General features: G+C 48.9%; 1 long non-coding RNA gene across 1 annotated transcript; it reads left to right on the plus strand.

Moving 5' to 3' along the window:
• Positions 1-993: 993 nt before the first annotated feature.
• Positions 994-20,365, plus strand: LOC134759300 (uncharacterized). The gene is made up of 3 exons (XR_010135407.1): positions 994-1,106; positions 14,993-15,148; positions 20,055-20,365. It is a non-coding gene; the product is annotated as an uncharacterized lncRNA (long non-coding RNA).
• Positions 20,366-22,176: the final 1,811 nt, after the last annotated feature.

Below are 22,176 nucleotides of genomic sequence, written 5' to 3' on the forward strand. Positions count from 1 at the left end.
GTGGCACATGATGGGGGCTCAAAAAAAAATAGTATGTCCACCAGCAGAATCATGAGGTGATCATTAAAACTCCTCCAGGATGGCACTCAATAGTCCTTGACATCTGCACCCAGAAAGTAAGGGTGGCATAGGGTGCAGGAAGAGCGGGGTTCATCCAGGAGAACTTGTGGGAAAAGGACGGTCAGAGCTGGGTTCTGGGAGACAGAGGAACGCCAGCCTAGAGAAGGGGAAAACCTGTCTTGAGAAGGCAGGCAGGCAGGAGCCACAGCGGTGGAGAGCTTCGAGTCCCTGCAGCTGCTACACCTTCAGGCTCCCAGCCAAGACCATTTGGTGAACTATATTAATAATCACAATACAAGAATCCCTTGTGGACTGGAACAATTTCCCTTCCAAGGCAGTGACATGCCTATCACTTCACTTTATTCTTCTGCCATCCCCTTGATACAAAGGAGGAGAAAATATCTTCTGCTATTTATATGTATAAAATTAATAACAATTGTTCATTTGTACAGTACTTTCCCATTTCCCGAGCACATTTTCTTATACAGGAATGATAGTATTTATTCCCATGTTGCAGATGAGGAGACTCAGAGAGGTGAAATGACTTGTCCGAGGTCAGTCAGCGTATGTAGCCTGGAAAACTCAAGCCCCAAACTCCAAATTTTTCAACAACCTAGTGGTGTTTTTTCCAGATGAGGAAACTAACAGAGAGAGAGAGAGAGAAAGTATATGGCTAGCTTATGAGAGCTCCCCACCCACACATCCAGGGGGTTAAATTATTTGTAGGGTCAGGATGAGGCATGCAGACAGTGGGAAGGGAACCATCTCCCTTCCCGACCTGAGCATGGAGATGGAGATGGAGATCACCCTGAGTGAAAATGTTCATTTTTACAGTTCAGGGAGAGAGGGGCAGAGACTTCTTACATTACAGAACTCTAGAATTCTCAGCTGAAAATGATGTTGGAGATGTCTATGATCTCATTATACCCAGGTCCCAGTGCCCTCTTCTAAGCTCTTTATCATAATTTCTGATGTAAAGAGCATGATGCCATGGACAAAATTGGCCCTCAGTGACTATCCGATGCAGGGCCAGGCACTGAATGCAGGTGAGTGAGGAGGATCAGGTACAATAAGTCAATAGCCATTGGCACTCAGCCCCTGTGTGGGGGATACAATAGGGAGTGGTGGGGACCGTGGCAAGTTAGGAGAGTGTAAACCCCGTGTGAAGGGAGAAAGATTGCAGCCAATTGTTGCCATGTGGACATGCAGGTCCAGTGTTACCAATTCTTACAGTTTTAAAAGAAGGTCAGAAGTTTGGCTCTCTATCAGAAATTCTAGAATATTAAATGTGGGCGCTTAAATTTAAAGCACTGTATAGGCCAAACAAAATATGTCTAAGAGCAAGTTTCCTTTAACAGCTTTGTTGAGGTATAGTTGATATACAAATAACTGTACATATTTAATATGTACAATTTGGTGAAGTTGGACATATGCAAACACCCATGATACCATCGCCACAATCAAGGTAATAGGCATATCCAACACTTCCCAAAGTTTCTCATATTCCTTTGAGTGTGTGTGTGTGTGGTAAAAACACTTAACATGAGATCTTAAGGAATTCTGAAGTACACAATACCAGATTCTTAATTATAAGCACTATGTTGTACAGCAGATCTCTAGAACTTATTCACCCCGCAGAACCGAAACTCTATATGCATGGAATAACAATTCCCCATTTGCCTCTTCCCCTAGCCCCTGACAATTTGCTCCAAGCCCTGGGTGCTGTTGGTGCAGCCAACTGTTTTCTCTGCTGCTATTAGTTTGACAATTTCTGATACGTCATATACATGTGACTGGCTTATTTCACTTAGCATATTTCACTTAGCATAATGTCCTCCATTGTGTTGTTGCAAATGACAGGATTTCCCTCTTTTTCAAGGCTAAATAATATTCCACTGTATGTATTTACTATGTTTTCTTTATCCATTCATCTAACAGAAAGTTTCTATCCATTGTTCATTGGTTTGACACTTGTAGTTAAATGAATAAATTAACCCTGTTCAAACCCTTCATTGTGAAGACTGGGCAACTGGAAGAGTTAAGCCATGTCCCTAAGGTTACAAGCAACGAGGGACAAAGCTTAAACTCCAAGTTTCTGGATTTCCAATCCAGTTCTTGTTGATCCAGGGACAAGGTCAGTGAGGGGGACTGTGTATACGAGGACCCGTTAGGTTTGGGGACACGTCACCACCTAGTTTGCTGTCCCGAATCCACACATTCCATCCAGCCCAGACCCGGGCCAAGAAGCCAGGGCCCATTGTCCCATATGGGCTGAAAGGCCTCACCCACAGAAGAGGCACCGGCAACAGCACCTCCTGGCCTCCCTCCAAACAAAACCTTAGAAGAGCCCCTCACAGCCTCCCCTGTACCCCATCCTCAGGCCACTTAGCATGCAGCACCATGGCACAAGCCAGCTGTCACTTAGGCACTTACAGGCAGAACCGTGGAAAAACCAAACCACTGTTATTACACTTAATAACCAGTTTCCACATCATCAACTCATTGGAGTCTGACAGGCACTGTTAGGGTGTCAGCTCCCTCGGCCTAACAAGTCAGCACTAGCCGGGGGGTGGGAGAGCACCAGGCAGGGCTGGGCACCAGCCTCCTGTGAGTTATTCCATCCCCCTCCTGCCCCACATGGAGGACACACACCCAAGGGCAGCCGAGGCGCCGACCCGCCTCTGCCCCCACACACTCAGGAGCTTAGCGGCTACACCAACAGCGCCCAAGGTTTACAGCAGGATCAGAAGCCCAGAGAAGGGGGCTCAGGGCCCTGACTGGTGTCCGAACAGGAGAAAACAGCCTGGCTTGTCAGAGTAGGGACCAAGGGGTCTGAAGGAAGAGAATCCAGGACTGGGACACCTGGTTGGATCCTAGCTCTACTGTGTGGCCTTGAGTAAGATACTCCATCTTTCCAAACCCCAGCTCCCCACCTGTAAAAGGTGGTACCTCAAAGGGTTCCTTGGAAGGCAAGCATAGTGCCAAGCATGGTGTCCACGCCTGATAAATGGTGGGTATCACTGAGTTATTATGAAATGGAGGTGGGCAGAGGGTGGGGGTCCTAAGAGGAGGACACAGGACAAGCACAGGGACTATTAGAAAATAAGACCACTGAGAAATGCTTCTGGATCCACCTAATATACTAGGGGAAGTTAGGTCTTTTAGAACTGTCAATAAAATAGCTAATAATAAAAAAGCCTAATATTATTTTCATCGTACCCCCTTTTAGAGATAACTCAGAGATGTTAAGTCACTTGCTCGAGGTAGCCCAGCAAGCAAGTAGTGGAACTTGGCTTGGAAGCCCAGCAAGTGAGACTGCAGCATGAGATCTCGGCCATCCTTGCCCCTTCTCCCTCTCCCCCCTCCCCTTCCAGCCCAGTCGAGTATCACAAAAGAAGATCTGCTGGGGAAGAAGCAGGAGGGGCTGGCCCAAGATGAGGCAGGGTCTTCATCTCCCCCTCCCAGATCGTTCCACACTGAAACAGCAAATGACACTAGGGGCTTAGGGAACAATTCAGTGGTAGGTGGGGGCCAGGGCCTGAGGCCTCTGGAATGCAGCGATCTGCCTGTTGCTCTGGGTAAGGCCACTCAAGCGCCGACTTCCAGGAGGCCCAGCCAAATTGGTCGTTCCCACTCAGAGCCTTGGAGGACAAAGGGCCAACCCCGTGACCGTCTGGGGTTGCTTATGAGGCATACACCCTGGCACATACACCTGCCTGGCGGAACCCTCCTGCTGCCCGCTGTAGCTTGGGCCTGAGGTAGTGCAGTGCTGCCATCTTTTGTCCACACGCTGCACTGCATCCCCACCTGCCCGGTTGGGTGGACAGGGCCCCAGGTGCTCCAGCTGCCCATTCTCCGGTGCTACAGTGTCTCTGAGCCTGGAGAGGGTCTACCCAGCAAGCTCTGGCAGGGCGGACTGTCCATCAAATGTGGCCCAAGATGTCAGAGCAGCCCTGCAGCCAAAGAGACGCCTTATGCCTTTGGGAAAAAACCGTGGGCCATGGCCCCAAGGGGCCCAGGGCAGGCTGGGGTCCCCCACTCCATCCCGCGGTGTGTGCAAGGAGGCAGAGCAGAGACAAAGGAGGCGGGTGAGTGGGAGAGGGCACACCTCCAGGGACCTCAGCAGACAGTTTGCTACCTGCTTCCGCATGAGCTGAGATTCCCAAGATGCCAGGAGCAGTTGTCTCTGAGAGGTGGAATTGTGGGTGATGGGAATGATTTTGTTAGGTTGACTGTTTCGTTGTGATTATTATTTTTTCTTTATGCTTAACTAGAATTTCACATTTTTCTACAATGCCAAAGTCTCAAGAAATAATTTGTTTATAAACTTGTCTGAAAGTAAATTTGCTTTTAAGTAAACACGTAATTCTAGAGCAGAAAGGGACCCTTTCTTTCACAGTTGAGGAAAATAAGCTCAGAGATAGGTGACTTGCCCAAGGTCACACCACTAGTTTGTGGCCAAGATGGACTAGAACTTCCCTCTCAAGACAAGGTCTTTTTCCTTTGAGAGTGAGCTGGGCCTTTCCCTGACCCTCTAGCTAGGGTAAGATCCCCTATTTGTCACCCATGGTAGCTGTTTTTCTGTTTACTCCCTGTCTCTCCCATGCAAGCTTCATTGGGGCAGGAACTTTATCTATCTTGTTCACTAAGGTATTCCCTGTGTCCATTATAGTCCAGGGTATGTGGCAGACACTCCATAAATGCATGTTGAATGGATGCATGGAGTTAATCAGGGAAGGCTTCCAGGAAGAGGTGAGTTATACATCCATTTTTGAAAAGGCACTTGTAACAGATCAACAGAGAAGATGAGAAGCATTCCTAGGGGCTGGAGGATGGCCTAGACCTAGCACACAGTAAAGATATGTTCCCAAATATTTGTAGGGGAGGGGAGAATGGCAGAGTAGTACAGACTGTCCTTCTATTCCTGTAGGAACCTGAGCTAGGAACCCATCCCTGACCCTGATTCCTTACCTTGTCCTGAGAATTTGGGAAGAAGCCAAAAAGAATCCCTCTACAGGGCCAGGAAAGACACTAAGAGCTGAAGCTTCCATCAGCCCAACTGGATCTGACAAGGTCTGGCTGGGCCTGGTTGGACCTGACCATCCTGGGTGGACAGATGGGGCCTGACTGGGCTGGGTCTGAGCTGAGAACCCCCTTCTTACTCCCATATTTAGGAGACTCTAGTACCTGTCATGTCAGCCTGATCTCCCAGGGCTCTAGAGACATAAAGCAGGGGGAGTGGGGGGAGGGGCAGAAACATGAGGCCAAGGGGAAAATGTGAGGGGGTCCAAATGTATGCACAGTCTTGTTTCTAGGGTCTTTTATAAGATCACTATTACTTTAGGAACATAAAGATGCATTAAGATGTAATGATCATGTTAAAATATGGAAGCCATTTACTATGTTTAGGTACAGATATGAAAGTCAGAAAAATGGAAAATTTCAGCAGGGGGGAATGAACATTTCTGAAAGGAAAAAAAATTCTTCTCTTAATTTTTCTGGAAAAGTCCCTCAAAATGTTCTTGGAAAAAAAGGTTTATTTATCCCAGAATGGTGCATCATGTCTGACAAGGAGGCCAGAAGCCCTGTGCACCTCCCTCTGACCCCAATCAGAAAGGAGACATGCAATTACTGAGCACCTGCTGTATGCCAGGCTCCGGGCTGGGCTCTTTGTGAGCATTGTCTGGTGTGACGGAAATAGGTCCACCTGTAGACTGCAAGCACAGGCAGCCCGCAGGAGCCTCCGGTGGGCTGACGGCATTCTCCCTGACACCTGGGGGTGTCTCTCAGCCTCAGCCTCTGCCTGCGCAGGCTTGCGTGGCCACACAGAAGGTGGGTGGGGTTCCAGTCTGCCTTTGGCCTGGCATATATTTGGAAAGTGGGGTGCACATGCTTGCATACCTCTCCCCTTCCCAAAGCACTTCATGACCGGCCCTAAATAGAACTCAGCCCCGCACTGGGCTTCAGACTTTCAATGTCCTCCTGCAAAACCGTTTGGCACCAACACCTAAAGAGACCGGGATGGGATGTTGATGAGGGCCCACCCAGGGAATTGGAGCTGGGATAATTCTTTATTGTGAGTGTGAAACAAGAATTCAGAGAGGAAGAGGGCAAAGACAGAATGATGGCGAGCATGTCAGAGAGAGAGACTCAGAAACAGAGAGAGGTGGAAATTGAGAGAGAGAGGAGAGAAAAAAAGAAAGATGGGGAAAAGAGACAAGAGGAGAAAAAGAGACAAGCAGAAAAACCGAGAGAAGCTTACAAAGCAGGGAGGGGAGGAGAGAGGGACAAAGGATGGACCAGCAGTTACAGGGCCAGGGAAAAGGGGGAAGGCGGAAGACTATCTTTCCCCACTGCCCACCCCCAGGACCCCCCACAACCCTCCCTGGAGGAACCACTCAGACATGGGAGGCGAGAAGAGGGAGCAGAGATAGGCAAACTCGCTACGTAACCTTGGAGACGAGAGCCAAGGAGATGGGCGTGGGGAGATGGGCACAGGGAGGGGCATGGCAGGGGGTGGGGACACAGGAGGAGGAGAGCAGCAACAGGTCCTACCATCCAGGGAGGGGCGGGTGGGGACAGGGGCCAAGAAGAGTGACCCGGATGAGCTGGGAGAGGGAGAGGGACAAAAGATTCCAGGAACAACCCTAAAGAGGTCTGAGAAGTCAGAATAAAGAGGGATTTTGCTGAGAATCAATTTAGGGAAGAAAGAACAGGGAGTTGGGAGCTATGATAAGAGAAAGCGGGGTGAAGCGGGGCGGGCAGCAGCAATGCAGCCAGGAGTAGCCAGCCCACATGACCGTGTTGAAGTGAGGGGGGCCGGGCCATTGGCTCTGGACAGCAGGGCACAGGCAGGAAAAAGTCACGGCAGACTGGTGCAGGGAGCCTGGGTTTCTGACCCTTTCCCTGAGACCTGCTAAAGGTGATGAATCTCAGCTGTCTGGCCGGGGGGACCATTCCAATCACTTGTGTCCCAAATCCTGAGTACTGCTATGTGCCAGGTGCTTTGCTGGGCACTCTGGGGGACACAAGGACCATTGACAAACATGTACCCTGAAGACACTCATGGGTTAGTGAGGGAAACAAGGTGTGTACACAAACAACGAGAAGATGGTGACATGGAGGGACTCCCAGATCACTCACTGCCAGCCAGGAGCCCATCAGAGGGAGCCTCCCCGACAGGCCATGCCTGAGCCAGGTCCTGAAGACAGGGCAGGGCTGAGACAAGGGGAAGGCTCATCAGGTAGGGGGCAGCAGGAGCCCGCAGCAGGCAGGCCAGGGAAGCCCAGGGTGACCCTGGGTCTGCCAGGGACTAGTGTGTGGCCCGGGACAAGTCACCTAACTTTTCTGAACCTGCCTTTCCCCACCTTGCAGAATTTAAGGATTATGGATAATATCTGTATAGTGCCTGGCACATGGCAGGTACTCAGTTAAGGGTAGCTATCATTGTTATTAAGAATAAATAGAAAACAGTGAGCTAGAATAAAAGGAAGTGGCTAGAAATGGACTGGAAGGGGGGTTTTAAGACACCCTCACCTCCCACGATCAGAAGCAGCTGTGAGCCACAGTCAGGAGGAACTATCCCCAAAGAACCTTTGGTGGAGCTCTGATTGGTGTCTGGTTAAGAGCTGGGTAGCTTACCATTACCAGCCAAAAAGAACAGTTGAGAGTATACTGGTTTTAAAATGTGTCCACAATTTTCTTTAGTGTTCCTTCCAAAAAAAAATAAAACAAACAAAAAGCAAACCCTAATTCCCCTCCACCTGAATGTGGCCAGACTTAGTGACTCACTTCTAGTAAAAAGAATGTGTTAGAAGTTACAGAGTGACTTCTGAAACTAGGCCATAAAAGACAGTGCTCCTTTTCTTCTTGGGCTCTGTCTCTCTCTCTCTCAGATCACTCATTCTAGGGAAAGCCATGCCCTGGAGACACTCAAGCAGTCCTATGGAGAGGTCCACAGGGCAAGGAACAGTGGCTTCCTGCCAGTAGCCAGGAGGCCTTGTGAGCCATGCAAGTCAATCATCTTGGAAGTGGATCCCACAGCCACAGTCAAGCCTTCAGATGAGATGGGAGCCCCAGCCAACATCTTGACTGCAACTTCACAAAAGACTTCATGCCAAAAACATCTAGCTAAGCCACTGTCAAGTTCCTGATCTGCAGAAACTGGATCAGATCATCCATGTTTATTGTTCTGTTAAACTGCTGAGTTCTGGGATCATTTTTTACAGGGGATAGCTAATACCGGGGCCTGTGACTAAATCTGGAGCCACAACCCCCAATAGGGCATCAAATCCACAGCGGTGGCCCAGTCAGTGCTCACAGCAGTGAGTGGGGTGAGGAGATGAGACATAGGGACCCAGGCAGGGCATCAACAGGTCCTGCCATAGCTGGAGCTCCGAATGACACTCAGAGCAGGCCTGGCTGTGTAGGGCATGGGCAGGTTCTGGGTTGTTCAGTATTTCCAGGAAAGGCAGTGAGATGGAATTGGTCATCCTTGTTCCTGGCTCTACCCCCATAGATACAGCTATGTGGCTCATCTAGGGCAGCAGGCAGGTCAGGGTAGAAGTAAGCACAAGGAGGCATTTACCTCACCTGGTCTCAAACTCCTATCTCCCACTTATTATCTGGGTTATCCTACAGGAGTGACCTTGACTCTCTTTGCCTCAGTTTCTCATCTGTGAAATGGTGATAATAAACCCTACTTTGCGGGGTAATACTCTCACGGTGTGGTAGAGCCTCGTTACACGAAAATCAGATGATGAAATAAATATGCAGCATCACACCAAGTCGGAGCCCCTTAAGCTTTGGCACCACCCAGCCCTTGGAGCCAAGAGAACAGGTTTAGCTGTGGGTCTGTTTTTCTTTGCCTTCTGACTCCCACGTGGCCCATATCCCTAAGGGCAGAATCAATTTGTACCGAAGCTTAAGAGGAAATATTTCTAAAAGCACCTTGGTTATTTCTGATTCATATCAATCTTCCAACTTGTTTGCAGACTAAAACTTGGCCTTGACCTCATTCCATTCTCATGACAACCCTGGTAGCTCACTGAGGCATGTTTGCTTTGCTTACCTAAGCCTCAGTCTCCTCATCTGTGAAACGGTGCTAGCAACTCTCCTGGATCCATTTGGTTGTTGGGTTGGGTTGGGTTAAATGAAGTCTCAGGGGAATGGGCCTAGTAGGCTCTCCTCAAATGCTTAGGATAACTATGGCAATGAAAATTTCACCAGGGCCTGCAACACTAAATACACTCTTGTAGCACAAAATGTAAACAACATGGGGATCCTGACTTCTTTTATAGAAGAAGTCTATGCTCTTTTTGAGGACTTCTCCTTGAATAACTAACTGTTGGAAACCCCAGGAAATTCTGACATGAGGCAAGAGTCTGTCTTCCTCCCTGATCACTTGCTGCATCATTCTGTCCAGTGTTCACCTCTGTACCCACTAGTACACCTCCCACATCACTGCCCGCTGCATGTAGGTGAAGAACCTATGGGATGGATGGATGGACGGACGGGTTAGTAGATGGATAGACGGGTAGATAAGTGGGTGCCTGAGTGTGTGGATGGATGTGTGAGTAGATAAGTGGATGTGGATAGATGGATGGGTGAACAGATGGGTGAGTAAGTGGATGGGTGGGTGAGTGAGTTGAAGAAGGAAGGAAGGAAGGAAGATTTCAGCTCTCCTTCACTCCAGGCCCCATGCCAGACCTCACCCTATTCCTTCCTTGGGGCTCAGTATATACAGAGAGAATTCCTCTCCTGCAGGGAGAGAGGAGAGAGAGAGAAACATCAACCATCCCACAATTAGTTTTCAATCTTAATTATACACATTTCTGATGCATTCATCAACTTCCCCTATTAAGGCTGCTGTAGCACCGTCTCTGCCCTAGGGTGTGCAGAGGGAAAATGGGCTGTTCTCCCCAGAAGAGAGGGAGAGAGGTGTCCTAGCTAGGTCTAGAAGCCTGTGTTCTTCAGGGTTCAGGGGGTCCAGCAGCCAGGAGCAAAGACACAGCCAGCAAGGCAGGAGCCTTCTACCATGTCCTGACCCCTGTGAAGTCTTACGATTCTCTAGGAGGAGGATAGAGAGGACCCTCCCTCCACCCACACCAACACCCCACACCAGAGATGCCCAGAGAGGTGGCTGGGCAATTATTTTGATGTCATGGAAAGAGTCCTGCACTTAAGTCAGAAGGCTTGGACTGAAGATTCAGCTCTGATTCCTACTGACCATGAGAACTTGGACAAGCCAAATGACCTCTTTGAACCTCATTTTGGTGAGGAGGTTAGATTAGATAATCTTGTAAGATCCCTACCATCTCTAAAGAGTCATTGGGTCCAGAAGATCAGCATCAAGGTCATTCAGGAATCCCTGATCTGGACACGGAGATCAAGGCAGGAGAATTCTGCCTATTAGCTGGCCACCTGTTGGCCTGGATGAGTCAGGGAAGCCTCCCAGGTCCTCCCTCTCAAGACTGTGACTGTTGCCAGGAAGGACACCCTAGCAGAGCCTGGAGCCTTCACACCATGGGCTGGGGTTGGCAAGGAGGCTGTAGCAGTGCCAGAAACCTCTGAGCATGCCACACAACTTCCCCTCTGCAGAGGTACCTGCCCTGTAGGGAGTCAGTACATTTCTAGTCCCAAATCTTCCAGGAGATGGAGAGCCAGAACCACTGCCTAGTGCCCAGTGAGGGGCTCATGGCCACATCCACCCTGCACCAAGTCCTCCAGAGCCAGGTAGAAGCTCCAGCCACAGGCAGAACCAAGCTTCCTACCCTGTGCTCCAGCCTCCACCTTGAACTCTAAGCCACAGTCTCCTTGCTGTGAGTGCCACCTGGCCAGCCCAGGCTGCGCTGGCAAGGACATGGAACCAGGCCAGGTCCCTAGTGTGGATGGTAATTCATGGTGCTTCAGCTCCACCAGGCCAGACTCCATCAATCAGGAGACATGTCTCTCTGGAGCTCAGCCTCAACTGCTCCAAAGCTGAGCCTGGGAAGAGGGAAGGGTGACATGAATGGCCAGCCCTCACCTTCTGCCAAGCCCAGGGAAGAAGAGGGCCAGCATTACACAAGTACTTTCCTGGAGACAGTACCTGTTAGGAGCCTTTGCTTCCCTCTGGGTTCCAACCCAGCCTGCCCACCCTGTGGCCAAGAACATCCCTGGCCCCTGGCTCCAGCCACAGCTCCCAAAGTCAACTCATTCTGCAAGTAAAAGCAATGAGCCCAGGAAGAGGAGACAACTTTCCCAAACAGCAGCAATAGAGAGAAGAGAGCTCTTCCCAGCTGTGCTGCCCTGTGGCTCCAAGGTAGAGGGATGGCAGTGCAGGCTCCAGGACCCAGCACCAGACTCCTCCTCGGGTTTGGCTGACTCCCATGGGAGGGTCTCTAGGAAGACAAGAAACAGAGGCCTGAGGTACACCTGGCTTGGAGACCGGCTTCACCTGCCCTCATGTCCCTGCCACTAACCTGTTGCATGAGCTTCCCCCTAAGAGACCTAGCCCCAATGTGTCTATGGTTCCTCATCTGCCCAGCATCCTCCTTGGCTCAGGGCTTCTTGGGAGGTCCATATGAGCAAATGCCCTGCATCACCCGTAGATGCCAGAGCTGCAAAGAGACCTGGACAACAACCATCCCAACCTCCGGCTTTTGCAGTTGTAGAAGAGGCTCAGATAAGTTAGGTGATTTTTCCAAGGTCACACAGTATGTCCTGCAAGAATGAATTAAAACACTCATCACTGTATAAAATATAAGGAATTAATAGAAACAATGTTTATATAACAGATATTTGAATCAGTGATTATCTGATAAAAGTTACAGACTCTCCCTCTGAGAAACACACATGCGTCAAAGTGCAGACTGCTCATGTGATATGAGGGGGTTGGCTCCTGAAGCCCATTCATGGATTAGCCTGTGGTCAAGGTTTCCAGCTCTGTCACTAGGACAACTTACCTAACTCTCTGTGCCTCATTTCTTCAACAACCAAAGGGAACAATAGTACATGCCTCATGGTTGTTTGTAGGATTTAATGAGTTTGCAACGTATTTGGAACAATGCTTGGCACATAATAAATGCTGAATAAATGTTTGCTATTATTACTCCCTGAAGACAGTCTTGGCACCCTCAAGGAGCCCCAGATGCCAGGGAAGCCTTCCTACCAGGGGGCCTTTCAAATGTCCAGGGGTACCTGCTCATGTCTCCTCAAACTCCCAGCTTCACCTGGGCTGGGTGAGCAAACTGTGAGATGAGGATCCCACCCGCCCCTGCCTCTCACCACCATCAGGCAAATGACCCTGATTCAAGCCTTGGTCAACCTCCACCTGCCCACTGCCCACCTGGACAGCCACTGGCTGCAGTTTCAGGAAGCTGCCTCTTCCCCTCACCCTCCCCATGGCCCAGGAATCAATGCAATCCCCTAAAAGCTCATAACTTGGAGGTAATTATAAGAAGCATCAATTACCCAGCAATGTGGATTTCATGAATTCAATTAATTTGCATGGCAATCGATACAGGCGGGTTTCGCTGGGGTCCCCAGGGGAAGTTAGGACATTGTTCTGCACGCTATTGATTTTACAATGTAAAACAAAACCTCTCTCCTCGAATTCATAGATGCCCATTCAGCCATATTAACTTTCAGATCATTTATTTTTGTATGTCTTTCAACTCTGTTTGTTGCTATCACACAGATGCAGAGTATTACATTGTAGGGAATAATTGAATCAATACAGTCATGCTACACCAGACTTCCCCAACTCAAGGAAGAAGAGCAGTTTGCCGACCAGCTCTTCTGCACTCTGCCTTCCCGAGCCAGCAGTCCACCCTTGTGCCCACCCCAAACTCTCCCTCTCCCAAGCAGGCCACTCCCCTAACCCTAAGTTTCTCACTCTGTCCAATGTGTCTGCATTCAGGACAGACTTAAAGTGCAGCTGGGGAAATATGGTTAGACAATAGGAAGAATTTTTCTGTCGGTGAATGGAAGCTGAAGGGGAGTTGGAAGGAATTGAGGGCTTCCCTTTTTGGAAGGGTCTTTGGAACCAAGAAGATTGCAGACTGATGGGGGCCTAAGTCAGTGGCCTCTCAGGAATCCTGGACAGGGGAAGAGTGCTTCTTTCCCTCCACTAGAAGCAATGAGATTGAGGAGACAGCATTTTCTGAACATTAATCCATCCCACTCTAGAAGAAGGCCAAGTTTAATAAGAGGAGTGATTATGAAAAATGTCAGGGGCCTACCAGCCTTAGCCTCCCATGCCTCCTGCTCAGGTGCGCCCAGCTTGGCTGTGTTCTTGAATCGTGCCCCCTCTACACCCAGCCAGCCAGCTCCCCAGATCCTCTTTGAGGCCAGCATATGCTCTGAGCAGCATCTGAGACTGCTGCACACCCTACATATACACACACACACTCTCACACACACACACACACTCACACCCAGCAGAGCAAGGCTGGGGCCCACCAACCCAGCCACACTCCCAGGAGAGCAGGGGCCACCTTCCTGCCCCACAAAGCCCCTACTCAGCACACCACCCTCCACTCCCCATGTCTAGAGGAGTGAAGCCTTTTTTTTTTTAATTTGCCTCTGCCCCCCGCCCGTCAGGATATTAGACAGCTAAACAGCCCAGCGCCTGTTTCCTTCAGATAACCAGCTCCTGACGAGCCCCCTAATTGTCCCCAGAATCTCAGCGCCAGTGTATAGAGTAGGTCATTTAACCAACAGTACACACAACTAAATAAAAATCCATTTTCCAAGAGAAAATTCTATTCTTATCAGAGTTTTGCAAGAGGGTTGCAAGCGGCCCATGTTAATTGAAGCTTTGATGTTTGTAGGAGGCCTCTAATCAACACCACAAAGGAGGCTGATTCACTGCAGTGTGCCCCTCGGCCGAGGAGCAGAGTCTGGGGAGCTGGTGATGGGGGGCATGGGGTGCAGAGGGCCGGGCAAGGACAGAGGATCCAGGCTAGCCACTGGACACCACAGGCTCCCAGCCACTGCCTCAGGCCCAGAGGCAGGCACGAAGATGTCAGGGAGGCAGGTGGCTGGGTCAGGAAAGCCAGCAAGACTGGAGGTGGGCAGGACCCAGTGTCAGACAAGCCTGGAGTCAGGATCTACCTGGTAATTTGCTCACTGTGTGGCCTTGGGCAAGTCACTTGACATTGCTGAGCCTCAGTTTCTCCTCTGGATGACCGTAATCCTCTTTACCTATCCTCAAAAGCCATTTGATGATGATCAAATAAAAACAAAAGCACAGAAAGTGAGTTTCATTTCTGAGTATGTCCTATGAACTACGCTACCTGCTAACCACTTTACAAGTGGCTTAGTGTAGTGCATCTGATGTGCTTCCTGCCTTCTGCTGACTGCTTTGTAATTGTCCTCATTTAGTTCATCTTCAAGGTGGGGAATCTTAGCCCATTTTGCATATAGGGAAACTGAGGCTCAAAGTGCCTAAGTGTCTGGCTCAAAACTTCACAGTAGAAAGTGGCAGAGCTGGGATTCAAACCCTGCTCTCTTCAACTCCAGAATCCAAACAGTTTTCTCTTACTTGAGCTGCTTCTCCTAAAACAAGGTAGGAGGGCCCATCCAGACCCCTCATGCCTATCTCCCCACTTCCCATCCCTTTACCTTCACACACACACACACACACACACACACACACACACACACACACACACACACGTCATTTCCTTTGCTCCTCACAGCAACTACCAAAGCAGACAGGTAGGCACCCTAAAACAAGAAAGGGGGTCTTGGGGGAGTTTGTGTGGGTTAATGAGCTATTCTTCATACAGTCAACTCTGCCAGGACCATAACAAACTCTCAAGAACTGGCAGCCCCAGCACTGTGATAATGGTGGTGGTGGTGATGGTTTTCATACCCAGCACACAAGAACTGCTCAAAACAGACAGTTAACAATAGCCATAAAATCATTAGCATCCCTGTTTTCTAGATGCATATACTGGAGCTCAGAGGATTTCAGTGAGCTACCCCGGCCACAGCCAGTGAGCAGCAATGTCAAGATGTCTTGAATCCTGGGCCTCAGCTGCAAAGCCGTAACCAGTCCTCTGTGTTCCCATTGTCCAGTGCTTTACAAAGGTCCTTGCAGGTTAGGAGGAAGGGGAAATCTAAACACAGGCCTGCCCAGCACCTGCAGAGTGAATCCCAGTCCTGAGCACCAGGCATAGGAAGGAAGTGTCTTCAGAAGAGAAAGGAGAAGGAGTGGGCGAATTTGCCAGTCCAGATTAGGCTAGAAAGAGTTTACATTCCATATTCAACATGTATTTACCTGTGAGCTGCCAGTTCTGTGCCAGGGCTTGCGGGCTCAGAGATACAAGAACACATGGATGAGAGGCTTTCATTTCTGTGGGAGCTGTCTAAAGCCAGGGGAGCTTTGGCAGAGGTCTGCTTGGGCCCTCCAGGAAGAGAAGGTAGGTTTCAGCTGCCATTTCCAGGATGCGTGGGGGTGTCTGGGCAGGGAATTGAGGAGTGAGAGGGTCTCCAGGATCTTTCACACCCATGGCCACATTTGGCGACTTTACCAGCTGAGATCAACCAACAACGAGGAAATCGAGGCCCAGAGAGCTCTGGTGACTTGTTCAAGATCCCAGGATCTGCAGAGAGCTGAAGTGGCATCCAAACCCAGGTCTTTGACTACAGTGTCTTTCCCACTATGCCAAGCCAGTAGGGGATGGATGCAAAATGTAAAGTGGCTAGCTCAAAATCAGGCGTTAAAAGCAGGTGTCAGGAAATGGGCACTGGGTAGAGCCTGCAGCGCTGGCCTTCCCCACAGGCACCAGGGCCCAAGATCTCCAACAGGCAGTCCCTGTGCCCAGCAGTGTATGCAGACCGTCTGCAACACTTGGACCCAAAGGGAGTGGGGCTTGGGGAAGGGAGGGAGAAATTTCTTTTTCTCTTTTTTTTTTTTTTTTTTTTTGTGGAGTCTCGCTCCATTGCCCAGGCTGGAGTGCAGTGGTGCGATCTTGGCTCACTACAACCTCTGCCTTCTGGGTTCAAGAAATTCTCCTGCCTCAGCCTCCCAAGTAGCTGGGATTACAGATGTGTGCCACCATGTCTGGCTAGTTTTTTGTATTTTTAGTAGAGATGGGGTTTCGTCATATTGGCCAGGCTGGTCTCCTGACCTCAAGTGGTCCACCTGCCTCGGCCTCCCAAAGTGCTGGGATTATAGGCAACAGCCACCACGCCCGGCCGAGTGGAGCAATTTCTACCCAGGATACCAGCCTCTAGCTTCTGCCTGCTCAAGAGCTGTGGGGCCTGAGAAAAGGTGATGGAGAGGTTCAGGGGACCAGTTACTGAGTCAAGGCCAAAGTGAATGGGATGTGTTAGGACCAGCAAGCCTCCTACTCCTTAACCATCTCCACTGATTCCATTTGCTATAACAGCAGCAGGGCTTTTTGCTATGAGCTGGCATACCATGAGTTAAAGTTTAACAAGCATCCAGGAAAAATGCTTTATAAAAACAAGATGTCACAACCTGAGTCTCCTGATCATGAAATCAGGTCCCGTGGAAGCCTGGGTTACTGAAAGGCTCCCAACTGGTCTTCTAACCCTGAACCTCTGTCCTACCCACTCTGTTCTCCACTCTGAAAGCTAGCCAGAGAGATGACTCTATGGCAAAATCTGACCATGTCACTCCCCATTTAAAACCCACCAGTGCTTCCTCACTGCTCTGGGGACAAAATCCAAAGACTGTGCTGACACATAAGACCTTTCTCTTTTTCTCCTGCATGCCCTTCCGGGAGTCTTGCAAGCCCCTCCTCATATGCACGCTCCTACAGACAGTGCCCAGCATGCCCAGCCTCATACTGCTTATGCTGTCCCTCATCCTATAACATCCCACCACTACCACTACATCCATCCTATGTGTGATGGGTTGCATTAATGGCCACCATTCCAAAGAGCTGGGTATGTGTGTGTTATCCCACTAAAGAGGTGGAATATATGGAATATGTTTCCCTGCCTCTTAACCTTGGGTGCAGACATATGACTTGCTTTGGCCAGTGGAATGTTAGAAGAAGTGTGATTGGGCTTTCTCTCTTCTCCTTTTTCTGTCACCATTAGAGAATCATGCCAGGCTAGGCTGGTGGTCCCAGAGGAGGATAAGAGCCTTATGGAGCAGAGTTGCCTGATCAGGCCCAGCCAAGATCAGCAGACCCCCAACCAACACATAGACACATGAACCAGATAAATGGTTTTGTTATTTGCCACTGAGAGATGGTAGGTGTTTGTTACACAACATATTGTAGCAGTAGCTAACTGATACATCATTTTAACTTGAGTAAATTCTATCCACTCATTGGATCTCAGCTGAGGTAGATGTCATATCTTCTTAGAAATCTAACCTGAGCTCCTCGCCTCTTCCACAGGTCAGCACTGGGGGCTCCCATGGCACCCAGAATTAACTCTTACTGCAGCACATAGCATGTACTGGGTTAAAATTGCTATTTCACTTTCCTGTCTCACTTTCCTGTCTCCCTCACCCATCCTGAGCTTCTTGAGGTCAAGGGTTGCATGTTATTCACAATTTCTGACATAGAGGAATTCAATGACTATTTAGTGAAGAATTGAATGTGGAAGTGGCCTTTTCTAAGGGGTAGAAGCAAAAAAAACCTCTCACTTTTCCACCTCAGCCCACCACTATCATGAAAAATGCCCAAAGTGGGACGAAAACTCATGTGAGTTCTCTGCATTTCCTGCCAGCCTCTGGCACACACACTAACACACTTGAATCCCAAAGTTAGCCAGGCTGCACTTCCCTGCCGCCTGCTTGCTTGGTGATGAAGCACTTTTTGAGCCACTTTGCTCCATCTTTCTGCAATATCCTCCAGCAAATCAAGCATCCCCTTCTTGGGATGTTTTCAATCTGTTTTATGTTGATTTTAATTAAAGAATTCGAAACTGAACAAACAGTTCCTAGCAGGTGGCCATACAAGTGTGAAATAAGCAAACTGTTTTATCTGCCACAAACTCTGCTAGTAAATTTCTTCAAATTAATCCCAGCCTCCAAGAGTCTGCTGATTCCAAGGAGAAAGCTAAGCAATCCTAGCCTCCAAATATTTGCTTTTGTTACAGCTCCTGGAGCCAACGACTGGTGGTGTCCGTCTTTCTCCATGCTCATCCACCTTTTCTCCCAGTCCCATCTCTGGCACTCTGTTGGCCCAACCCATCTGCCCAGAGCAAGGCTCATGTGGCCACATCACTGGGCTCCACAGCCAGAACTCCAGTAGGGTGGCCAGATGCCCAGGGAGACTTCCCAGCCCACCTTCTTCTGAGCACCATCTTCCCCATCTTTACTTTCCACTTCCTCTGCCAGCCCTCCAGCTGAGCCTGGGCCTCCCACCAATGCTTGCCCACCCCAGGGAGGCACAGACATGAAGGCCCAGAACAAAGCTTGCTTCCTTTCCCCTGGTACCACTCAGGAATGAGATGCGCCCTTGGAAAAATGACACCACCCAGTCCTGGCCAAGGGTATGAGGAAATGGGCCACCTCCTTCACCACTGATGGGAGCTTAAATCAGCACAGCCTTAGCAGAGATCGGTTTGTCTATGCACATCAACAGTGTTAGCATCTTTCTTACTTTTGGATCCAAAAATTCCACACATAGGACTTTAGCCCCCTGCAAAAAAAAAAAAAAAAAATCAATGTGCAATAGCAAACATTTACTATTGCACTCTTTATAACAGCAAGAACAGGGAAACATTTATGGTTCAACAACAAGGATTAAATGATACAGCCATATAAAACACTATACAATAGTATTTAATAATGTGGAAAATAATTTTATGATCTTAATGGAAAAAGCAGGTTATAATGCAATATATACAGCATGAGTTTATTTTTCTATTTTATGTGTGTACACAGAATATATCATATGCTACATGTAGTATTATATATTATTTATGTAGTATACTATTAATATTATATACTATTAATATGTACACATGTAGTATATATATTTATGTAGTATACTACATGTATCTACCGAATATTGTCATTTTATAGGTAGTATATTCTATATTTATAATGCATATGGAATATGCAGAATATATTGTATAGTCTACATGTAGTATAAATATTGCATATACATTACTCTAGATATGTAATGTGTTATGTGCGTTCACACATAAGAAAAAAAGACTGGAAGGATATAAACTAAAATGTTAACAATGGCGGTCTCTGTAGGCATTGGGAATATAACTGATATCTCTTTTTTTTTTTTTTTTTTTTTTTTTGGGAGACGGAGTCTCGCTCTGGAACTCCTGGCTGGAGTTCAGTGGTGTGATCTCCGCTCACTGCAACCTCTGCCTCCCAGGTTCAAGCAATTCTCCTGCCTCAGCCTCCTGAGTAGCTGGGAATTACAGATGCCCACCACCACACCGGGCCAATTTTTTTTATTTTTATTTTTAGTAGAGACCAGGTTTCATTATGTTGGCCAGGCTGGTCTCAAACTCCTGACCTCACGATCCGCCCACCTCTGCCTTCTAAAGTGCTGGGATTACAGGTGTGAGCCACCGTGCCTGGCTTTTCTTTTTAAAAAATCATTATTTTGTTAGTTTTCTGATTTTGAAAACTCTGGCTAGAGAGGCAGAAGACCTGGGTTGTGCCCTAGCAGTGACACTGATACAATGCCATCTCCTGTCCTAACTCCAAAGCCAGATCTGGAGTCATTAATATCACTTGTGTCAACTTCCCGATCTACATACAACATGTAAGAGAAATCAGGTCACCTGTAAGGTTGCATCCAGCTTCCATTTTATAGTTCTACAGTGTGTCCTGAACCACAGTTGAGAGAGAAAGGCAGACAGGGAAAAAGAAGGTACAAACTCAGCAGAACTTCATCCAGTGTAACCTGTTCGCTCGTTCAACCAGCCTCAGAGCCGTAAATATCACTGAATAGGCATTCACTATGCACCAGGCACTATTACATTACACATTAAATGCAAAGGGATTGCACAAAGTAATAACCCACATTTCTGCCCCACTGTAACTGCAGGATCATCCCTAGAAGATTGTGGTATTTCTGGCCATACGCAGGAAAGATGCCACAGATGCTCAAGTATAGGCATCAGCTACCACCCCATCTGCTGGTGGTGCTAATACTTCTCTGGGATACCTCCCCTCCAGTCTCCTCCACCCCTACAGGGTCAGCACTGCTCTTAAGCCTTGAAGTCTCACATCTGCATGGCAGCTGCCAGCAAAAGGGAGAAAAATCTCTGTATCCCTTCAGGTGACACTAGTTGCTGTATGGATAAACACCTAAATCTCACTTGGCTGAACACAATAAAAGTTTATCTGGTGCTCACAGCACTGCCCAGTGGGGAGTCAGCTCCACACAGTCATTCGTAAACCCAGTCTCCTTCTATCTTGTGGCTCCACCCCTCTCCAAGACCCCAGAATCCTCTCTGTTCTGCTGGCAAATGGAGGAAGAGCTAGAATTGCACAAGGGAGGTTCCTTATACAAGGCCGTATTTGAAAGGGTCCACAGCATCTGCTCACATCCCACTGGCCAGGACTCAGTCACATGGCCACATCTAACTGCAAGGAAGGCTGGGAAGTGTATTCCAGTGTGTGCAGCCAGGGAAGAGAGGAGGCCATGTTGCTCTGGGCAACAACATCAGGTTCTATCCCCTCTTCTCTCCCCACTTACTGGGTGACCTCTTGGAGGCCTCTCAATTGTGCAACCTCACACCCCAATGCCATACAGAGTTTCTTATGAAGTGGCTCTTTCTCACCACCCTTTTTATTTTTATTTTATATTTATTTTATGTGTCTCTGGAGCCCAGAGACACATCCCGGTTGTAGGCGTGGGGGTGAGGGGTGTTATCAGCCAAGGACACAACAGCACACTGGAATACAGTGGCTTCTAAAACCACCTGCGGAAAAGAACCAAATACAATATCCCCATCAGTCTCCCACAGCCCAAACACTGCAAAATTCTAGAGGTCGCCAAGGACCACAGGTCGCCAGAAACAATGACTTCATTTGGGTCTTTCTCATTTAGTCTTTCTGAGGTGTTGGACGGCAGTGACACTTTCTCAAGGTCGCTCTCCAGGCCGCATGACCTGGCGCTCCCCAGGCTTCCCTCCTGTTTCCGACTTTACCTCCTCCACCCCCTGTGAGGGCTCCTTTCCTTACTCCTAATGATGCTGTTTCCCAGGCGGCCACTTCCACCCTCTGCTTCTCTCTTCTCATCTCCACCCTCTGCCTCCCTGGGACTCTCATCTGCACCCTACCTCAGATGCCCCTTTCACCACAGCCGCAGACCTCTCCCTTAGGTCTGGACATTGCCAACTGCCTGCTGGTCACAGCACCTGCATGTTTCCATTTATCTTGTCCAAAGCTGGGCTCACCGTCATCTTCCTGGAATCTCTCATCCTCCCTCTTAGTGAATAAGTCCACCCTCCACCTCGTCACCCAGGGACAGTCCCAGAAGGCCCCTAGAGTCCAGCTCTGTCTAGCCCAAAGCACGGTGGCGACAAGCCATGCCACATCCAGCTCCCTGGTTTGTTTGGGCGCTATTCCTTCAGTAGCTCGACCTCCACCCTGTCCCCCACCATCTCTTACCCAGACCACCCAAGAGACATTTCTCCTGGTCTCCTTTCCTCCAATTATACCCCTCTATAGTCTCCTCTCCCCAAAGAAGCCAACACGCTCTTCCTAAAAACACAAATTTCACCACATCACTCCTTCCAAACATGCGAGATGTGGGGTCCTCAAGAGAAAGGCCAAACTACCTAGTTTGTCAGGAAATGCATGTCACCACCTGGACAAGCCCTTCACTCTAACTCACCCCACCTGCTCCTCCCGTTCTAACTGCATCCTCCACCATAGCCTGCCCCAGCACCACCAAGCCCAAGACTTTCTTAGCCCTGAGCCCCATACCTGCATTCACACCTCTGGGTCAGTGCAGGTGAAATTCTCTTTTTACCTGGAAAAATCCTATCCATCTTCCCCAGAAACAATCCTTCTCCCCTTCCCCTGCCTCCTGAGGAAGCAAGGGCAAAGTGCCCCTGCCTCTTGGCCCCCAGTACTTTTTCTTCCTCGAAGCCACTCTCCCTTGTCCCACTCATTTATTTCTGGTCTAACTCTCCTACTGGATGGTGAGCTTTGGGGGG

This window comes from Gorilla gorilla, chromosome 9 (assembly GCF_029281585.2).
Source record: "Gorilla gorilla gorilla isolate KB3781 chromosome 9, NHGRI_mGorGor1-v2.1_pri, whole genome shotgun sequence".
Classification (NCBI taxonomy): Eukaryota; Metazoa; Chordata; class Mammalia; order Primates; family Hominidae; genus Gorilla; species Gorilla gorilla.